Genomic DNA, 7978 nt, shown 5'->3' on the forward strand with positions numbered 1-7978 from the left:
GTTCCTCCACTAGGCGTTGAAGGCGCCCTGGAACAGAGCTAGCAGAAGGGTAGCTAAAGCAAACTATTGTCATTAACTCGTGACCGTAAGCCCGCCCCGTGACATCGTACTTCAAAACAAGGATGCATCTCGACTTTAGAAATGGAATAGTTCGCCACAATCAAAGATCACGCGGATACGGAAAAGCTGTAGAAACTGCATACTTGTCAAGTTCTTATCTACTCAAAGGTAGGAAAAGTGTTGATGAAGACATTAGACTTTTCAAAAAACCTTACAGTGGGGCACATTTGGCATAGTCTATAGCAGGTGTATTCAACTCTTTCTTATTCTACGAGGTCCGGAGCCTGTTGGGTTTCTGTTCTATCTGATCATTATTTGCGCAGACCTGGGTCTGAATCAGTCCCTCCTGATTAGAGGGGAACAAAAAAACGCAGTGGAACTGGCTTCGAGGTCCAGAGTTTAGTTTGACGGGGCTATACGTTTCGTTTGCATGGGTTATGCTTCATTCTAATTATTTCTAAAGCAGTTGACAAATCAATTAGATATCAACTCAATGAAAAATCGGATACTTTTTGTTAGTTTACTTCTGATACATTGTAACAACATTGTAACATAATTGTGACATCGACTGTCAGCTACTGATGCAATTTGTAATGCATCGCTGCGTTCTCTTCTTGTTCTAAAGCCACCCTTTTCCATTTTAGTCAACAAATGTTGAAGTTGTCATTTTGGCAATAGTTTTTCACAGTTCCTAAAACTATTTTGACCTCATTGCTTTCGCTTCAGATGTTGTCACTTGTTGTCCTGCTGATGTTTCAACCAGGAGAGGGAGGCACCTCACCTATCTCCTGTTACAATGATCAAGGGGAAGCTGTTGACTGGTGAGAAAACAGCTTTGGGCAGACTGAAGATTGAACTGATATGACCTTCTTCCCTTAGGTCTGTTAGCTACTTAGTCACAGACAGTGTGCATAGCAAGGTATGCAAAAACAACACAAAGTACTGAGAATCAAACTCTATCTCTCCTTCTCTCTCGGTTGCTTTCTCTCAGGTTCTATCTCTACAAACTCCCACATGTTGATCGGAATTTCCCAATGAAGGACAGAGTTATCTACTGATGGACAAAGGGAGCGAGGGATGGACGGATGGAAAAGTGTTGGTGAATGACAGCACTGGAGCCCTGGGGAGGACAGTGGGCCAGCTGTATGAGCAGGGGAAGGTCTGATTCCGTCTATTATTAATATCAGACCACATTTCAATGAGCTGTGAAACTTAAAGGGAAAATCCACTCAAAAACTATCTGTTGATACAGGCCCAAAAGGTTTTTTCATGTTGATATGGCCAGTGACACTTTGTTTCATGGAAGTACAATATCTTGAAACTTGACTGCTGACAAGCAAACCATTTTGGGATTGTATCAACAGTGGACTAATGAAAAAAATACCAAAAGATAGTTTTTGAGTGTTTTCAAATCAAATCAAAGTTTACTTGTCACGTGCGCCGAATACAACAGGTGTAGACCTTACAGTGAAATGCTTACTTACAGGCTCTAACCAATAGTGCAAAAAAGGTGTTAGGTGAACAATAGGTAAGTAAAGAAATAAAACAACAGTAAAAAGACAGGCTATATACAGTAGCGAGGCTACATACAGACAGTCAGTTAGACAGGCTGATTGAGGTAGTATGTACATGTAGATATGGTTAAAGTGACTATGCATATATGATAAACAGAGTAGCAGCAGCGTAAAAAGAGGGATTGGGGGGGTTGGGGGGTGGCACACAATGCAAATAGTCTGGGTAGTCATTTGATTACCTGTTCAGGAGTCCTATGGCTTGGGGGTAAAAACTGTTGAGAAACCTTTTTGTCCTAGACTTGGCACTCCCGTACCGCTTGCCATGCGGTAGTAGAGAGAACAGTCTATGACTGGGGTGGCTGGGGTCTTTGACAGTTTTTAGGGCCTTCTTCTGACACCGCCTGGTGTAGAGGTCCTGGATGGCAGGCAGCTTAGCCCCAGTGATGTACTGGGCCGTACGCACTACCCTCTGTAGTGCCTTGCGGTCAGAGGCCGAGCAATTGCCGTACCAGGCAATGACGCAACCAGTCAGGATGCTCTCGATGTTGCAGCTGTAGAACCTTTTGAGGATCTCAGGACCCATGCCAAATCTTTTTAGTTTCTTGAGGGGGAATAGGCTTTGTCGTGCCCTCTTCACGACTGTTGGTGTGTTTGGACCATTCTAGTTTGTTGTTGATGTGGACACCGAGGAACTTGAAGCTCTCAACCTGCTCCACTACAGCCCCGTCGATGAGAATGGGGGCGTGCTCGGTCCTCCTTTTCTGTAGTCCACAATCATCTCCTTAGTCTTGGCTACGTTGAGGGATAGGTTGTTATTCTGGCACCACACGACCAGGTCTCTGACCTCCTCCCTATAGGCTCGTCGTTGTCTGTGATCAGGCCTACCACTGTTGTGTCGTCTGCAAACTTAATGATGGTGTTTGAGTCGTGCCTGGCCATACAGTCGTGGGTGAACAGGGAGTACAGGAGGGGACTGAGCACGCACCCCTGTGGAGCTCCAGTGTTGAGGATCAGCGTGGCAGATGTGTTGCTACCTACCCTCACCACCTGGGGGCAGCCAGTCAGGAAGTCCAGGATCCAGTTGCCGAGGGAGGTGTTTAGTCCCAGGATCCTTAGCTTAGTGATGAGCTTTGAGGGTACTATGGTGTTGAACGCTGAGCTGTAGTCAATGAATAGCATTCTCACATAAGTGTTCCTTTTGTCCAGGTGGGATAGGGCAGTGTGGAGTGCAATAGAGATTGCATCATCTGTGGATCTGTTTGGGCTTTATGCAAATTGGAGTGGGTCTAGGGTTTCTAGGATAATGGTGTTGATGTGAGCCATTACCAACCTTTCAAAGCACTTCATGGCTACGGACGTGAGTGCTACGGGTCTGTAGTCATTTAGGCAGGTTGCCTTTGTGTTCTTGGGCAAAGGGACTATGGTGGTCTGCTTGAAACATGTTGGTATTAGAGACTCAATCAGGGACATGTTGAAAATGTCAGTGAAGACACCTGGCCAGTTGGTCAGCATATGCACGGAGCACACGTCCTGGTAATCTGTCTGGCCCCGCAGCCTTGTGTATGTTGACCTGTTTAAAGGTCTTACTCACGTCGGCTACGGAGAGCGTGATCACACAGTCGTCCGGAACAGCTGATGCTCTCATGCATGCCTCAGTGTTGCTTGCCCTCGAAGCGAGCATAGAAGTGATTTAGCTCGGAACATGTTCCAGTCTGTGCTAGCAAAACAGTCCTGTAGCTTAGCATCTGCTTCATCTGACCACTTTTTTATAGACAGAGTCACTGGTGCTTCCTGCTTTAATTTTTGCTTGTAAGCAGGAATCAGGAGGATAGAGTTGTGGTCGAATTTACCAAGTGGAGGGCGAGGGAGAGCTTTGTACGCGTCTCTGTGTGTGGAGTACAGGTGATCTAGAATTTTTTTCCCTCTGGTTGCACATTTAACATGTTGATAGAAATTTGGTAGAACTGATTTAAGTTTCCCTGCATTAAAGTCTCCGGCCACTAGGAGCGCCGCCTCTGGGTGAGTGGTTTCCTGTTTGCTTATTTCCTTATACAGCTGACTGAGTGCGGTCTTAGTGCCAGCATCTGTCTGTAGTGGTAAATAAACAGCCTTAACAGTTTCATTTGCAGTAACACATAGCAGTATTTACCACTGCTGAAGTTGTATTTTTGGTAGCTGGCTCCTCAGAATGTTTTTTGTCACAGTGGAATGAGACAGAATGACACAGAAAATAGAAATGTGGAACTATAACTTTTTGTGGGTTGTTTGTTTCACTGTCTAATTTTCACTAAGGTGCAATTGGAGTTTTATTTTCACCCAGAAAGCCATGATAAATAAATACAGCATATGACGTTATCAAAGAACAAACACTATTAACACTATAATCCTTGTTTCTGAGTTTAGAGTATACAATATGCATGGAAGTGTATATCTTCTGATGATGAGTGTGTGTACTTTCCCTTGCAGAATGATGACATTGCATACATCCTGTACAATGACCAGAGACCACCCGAGGAGGGAGAAAGAGGATTTGGTTTCCTTAGTAGCCGAGGTGGCCACACTAAAGGCCAGGACAATATAAACCTCAGCTGTATACTGTATACAGGCATCACATTATAATGTTAATCTCAGCACCCGGGCATCTGGCCAGCTACTCCATTTGTAGTATGTTAATGTTTTTGTCTGTCAAGAAAGTACTGTTGTGAAATGACTCAGTGACTGGTATCTCCCTCTCTCCATCTCAGGTGTTGTCTTATTGGACAAGACACAGGGCTACTGGTTGGTCCACAGCACCCCTCATTTCCCCCCTGTAAAGGAAATAGGGAAATATTCCTACCCAGGTAGTGGTGTACAGAATGGACAGAACTTCATCTGTGTGACCTACCCACTGGAACGCTTTCAGGCCATTGGTAAGACTGTAATCCTGTAAAAGTCATTTGGAATACTATAGGTTTACCATAGAATTCTGAAAAAGGATCTTTGATTATCCACCCTGTTATAATGCATCAAACTGTGAATTGTTTCAATTTCATGCGACTGTTTCATGCTGAGACAGACTCTCTATGCGTACAACCCGATCCGACTGGGATATGTTCCCCATAGCGTCGGACAATAACATTGATGAATACGCTGACTCGGTGAGCGAGTTTATTAGCAAGTGCATCGGTGATGTTGTACCCACAGCAACTATTAAAACCTTCCCCAACCAGAGACCGTGGATTGATGGCAGCATTCGTGCAAAACTGAAAGCGCGAACCACAGCTTTTAATTATGGCAAGGGGACCGGAAACATGACCGAATACAAACAGTCTAGCTATTCCCTCCGCAAGGCAATGAAACAAGCTAAGCGTCAGTATAGAGACAAAGTAGAGTCGCAATTCAACGGCTCAGACACGAGAGGTATGTGGCAGGGTCTACAGTCAATCACGGACTACAAAAATAAAACTATCCCCGTCGCGGACGACGATGTCCTGCTCCCAGACAAACTAAACAACTTCTTTGCTCGCTTTGAGGACAATACAGTGCCAACGACACAGCCCGCTACCAAAACCTGTGGGCTCTCCTTCACCGCAGCCAACGTGAGTAAAGCATTTAAACGTGTTAACCCTCGCAAGGCTGCCGGCCCAGACGGCATCCCTAGCCGCATCCTCAGAGCATGCACAGACCAGCTGGCTGGTGTGTTTACGGACATATTTAATCAACCCTTATCCCAGGCTGCTGTTCCCACATGCTTCAAGAGGGCTACCATCGTTCCAGTTCCCAAGAAAGCGAAGGTAACTGAGCGAAATGACTATCGCCCCATAGCACTCACCTCCGTCATCATGAAGTGCTTTGAGAGACTAGTCAAGGATCATACACCTCCACCCTACCTGACACCCTAGACCCACTCCAATTTGCTTACCGCCCCAATAGGTCCACAGACGACGCAATCACACTGCACACTGCCCTAACCCATCTGGACAAGAGGAATACCTATGTAAGAATGCTGTTCCTCGACTACAGCTCAGCATTTAACACCATAGATACATACATGTGGTCTGCAGTTGTGAAGCCGGTTGGACATACTGCCAAATTCTCTAAAATGACATTGGATGCCACGTATGGTAGAGAAATTAACATTCAATTATCTGGTAACAGCTCTGGTGGATATTCCTGCAGTCAGCATGCCAATTGCACGCTCCCTCAAAACTTGAGACATTTGTGGCATTGTATTGTGTGACAAAACTGCACATCTTAGAGTGGCATTTTATTGTCCCCCAGTACAAGGTACACCTGTGTAATGATCATGCTGTTTAATCAGCTTCTTGATATGCCACACCTGTCAGGTGGATGGATTATCTTTGCAAAGGAGAAAGGCTCACTAACAGGGCACAACATCTGAGAGAGAAAAGCATTTTGTGCGTATGGAACATTTCTGGGATCTTTTATTTCAGCTCATGAAACATGGGACCAACACTTCATGTGTTGCGTATATATTTTTGTTCAGCTTAAGATGAGTGTCATTAAATTGTGATGGGAGTTCTCAGTGGAGGCCAACTTCCATCGTCCTCAAAACATTTTCAATGTCACGCTCGTGTGTAGAAACGGACCAAGGCACAGTGGATGTTGAGTTCCACATTAGTTATTAAAGTGAAAACTTAGAACAAAACAAATAAACAAAGAAACATGACTAAGTGATGCACCAACACAAAACACAACATAATATCCCACAAACACAGGTGGGTGAAACTACTTAAATATGATCCCCAATTAGAGACAACGATTACCAGCCGCCTCTAATTGGGAATCATACAAATCACCAACATAAAAAACAAACTAGAACACCACATAGAAATAAATAAACTAGATCACCCCCAGTCACGCCCTGACCTACAACACCATAGAGAAACAATGGCTCTCTATGGTCAGGGCGTGACATTCAATCTCATCTTAGCCACAGTCAGTGGTCTAATACGTACAGGCATTTGTCTGCTACTCTGTTTGAAGAATTTGAAAAGTCATCATTCTAAAAAGTCATGTAATAAGTCATATATTAAGATAGTACTTGTCTTGGAGCTTGGTGCCTATTGAAACACACAGACAGACAGATTGATCAGTCAATTACTTTTTACACAATTCATTGTTTGAAGTGTTCAATTGACATGTATTATGCTTTACATTGCAGGAGAGCAGTTGCAGATCAACCAGCCCAATGTGTATGACTGTGGTGTCCCTGCTTCCTTGGCCTCTCTGGTGCCCGCACTGGCTGACGTCTGTAACAACAGCCAAGGGCAGATGGCCTATAGCAACATACCGCACACCCAACCTGCATCCAATCGCAGTGTGTCTCTCACCTCATTGGGTGGAACCGAGTTCATCAGCTTTGCCAAGGGGAGATCATTCAATAATGGTAAAGGAACAATTTAGAAACTATTTGTTTGTAATTTTTTAAACTGTTGAAGTGTTGTTTCATGGTTAGAATGACTATTCATGTCTTTCCCGTTTTGTAGTTGTGAATGACCCAACATTTAACCACAATATCCCCATTTCCCCTCCTGTCTCCCATTAGATCTGTACCACTCCTGGGTGGCTCCCTCCCTCCAGTCAGACCTCCTAGTCCAGTTCTGGATCCCCTCCACTGGCATCCTGCCCTCTGACTGCTCCCTGGGCTGGAAGGTCCTGGACATCCAGCTTATCTCCCCAGGCGGGAGGATCACCTTCAAGGCCTCCAACGACCACTCCAAGTGGGCCGTGAGTACCACCGGGGGTGGGGTGGATAGAGCTGCTGGCTGGGTGTGTGTGGGCGACATCAACCGGAACGAGGCTGAGGAGAAGAGAGGGGGCGGGACAGCGTCTGCAGGACGCCACGGTGTGGAAGGCCTATCGGACAGCGGCGCTGGAGTGTGAGATGTGCGGGGGAGGGACTAGCGGGTGTGATGTGGACGTAGAGGATGCAAGGCACTACCAGGAAGATATGAATCAGTAAGCAGCAGTGTTTCATCAGTGTAAAGTTACTAGTATGCACACAGTTCCCTGAGCAGCTAGGTTTATTAGCATTATTGAGCTCCATGAACAAGGTACCCCATAGAATGTTGATTTAATAAAGTACCAGCATCTAATTCACTTTTTTTATGGCAGTTTTGGAGTGTTTCATAAATTGCCATGAATAGAAACATACTTGAAAGGGAAGTGGCACTCCTATAATAATTAAAGAATGAGCACTTTGCTAAATTCTGTGTAGTTCTATGAGTTGCTAATGACTGTAGGAAATGTTGATTGTGATCTCAGGTACATTTTATATGCGTCTGTTTTCAACCTTTTTTTATGTATAAATGATTTTTTTTTAAATGATCGTGCACAAATATTTTGCATAAGGTTCTTCATTAAACTTTCTCATCCACCAACAAGCTAGATACTAAACCACA

At 44.7% G+C, this 7978-nt stretch overlaps 1 pseudogene; it reads left to right on the plus strand.

Annotated features, from left to right (window-relative positions):
- Positions 1–7973, plus strand: LOC120047601 (annotated as a pseudogene).
- Positions 7974–7978: the final 5 nt, after the last annotated feature.

Source organism: Salvelinus namaycush, chromosome 5 (assembly GCF_016432855.1).
Source record: "Salvelinus namaycush isolate Seneca chromosome 5, SaNama_1.0, whole genome shotgun sequence".
In the NCBI taxonomy this organism is placed as follows: Eukaryota; Metazoa; Chordata; class Actinopteri; order Salmoniformes; family Salmonidae; genus Salvelinus; species Salvelinus namaycush.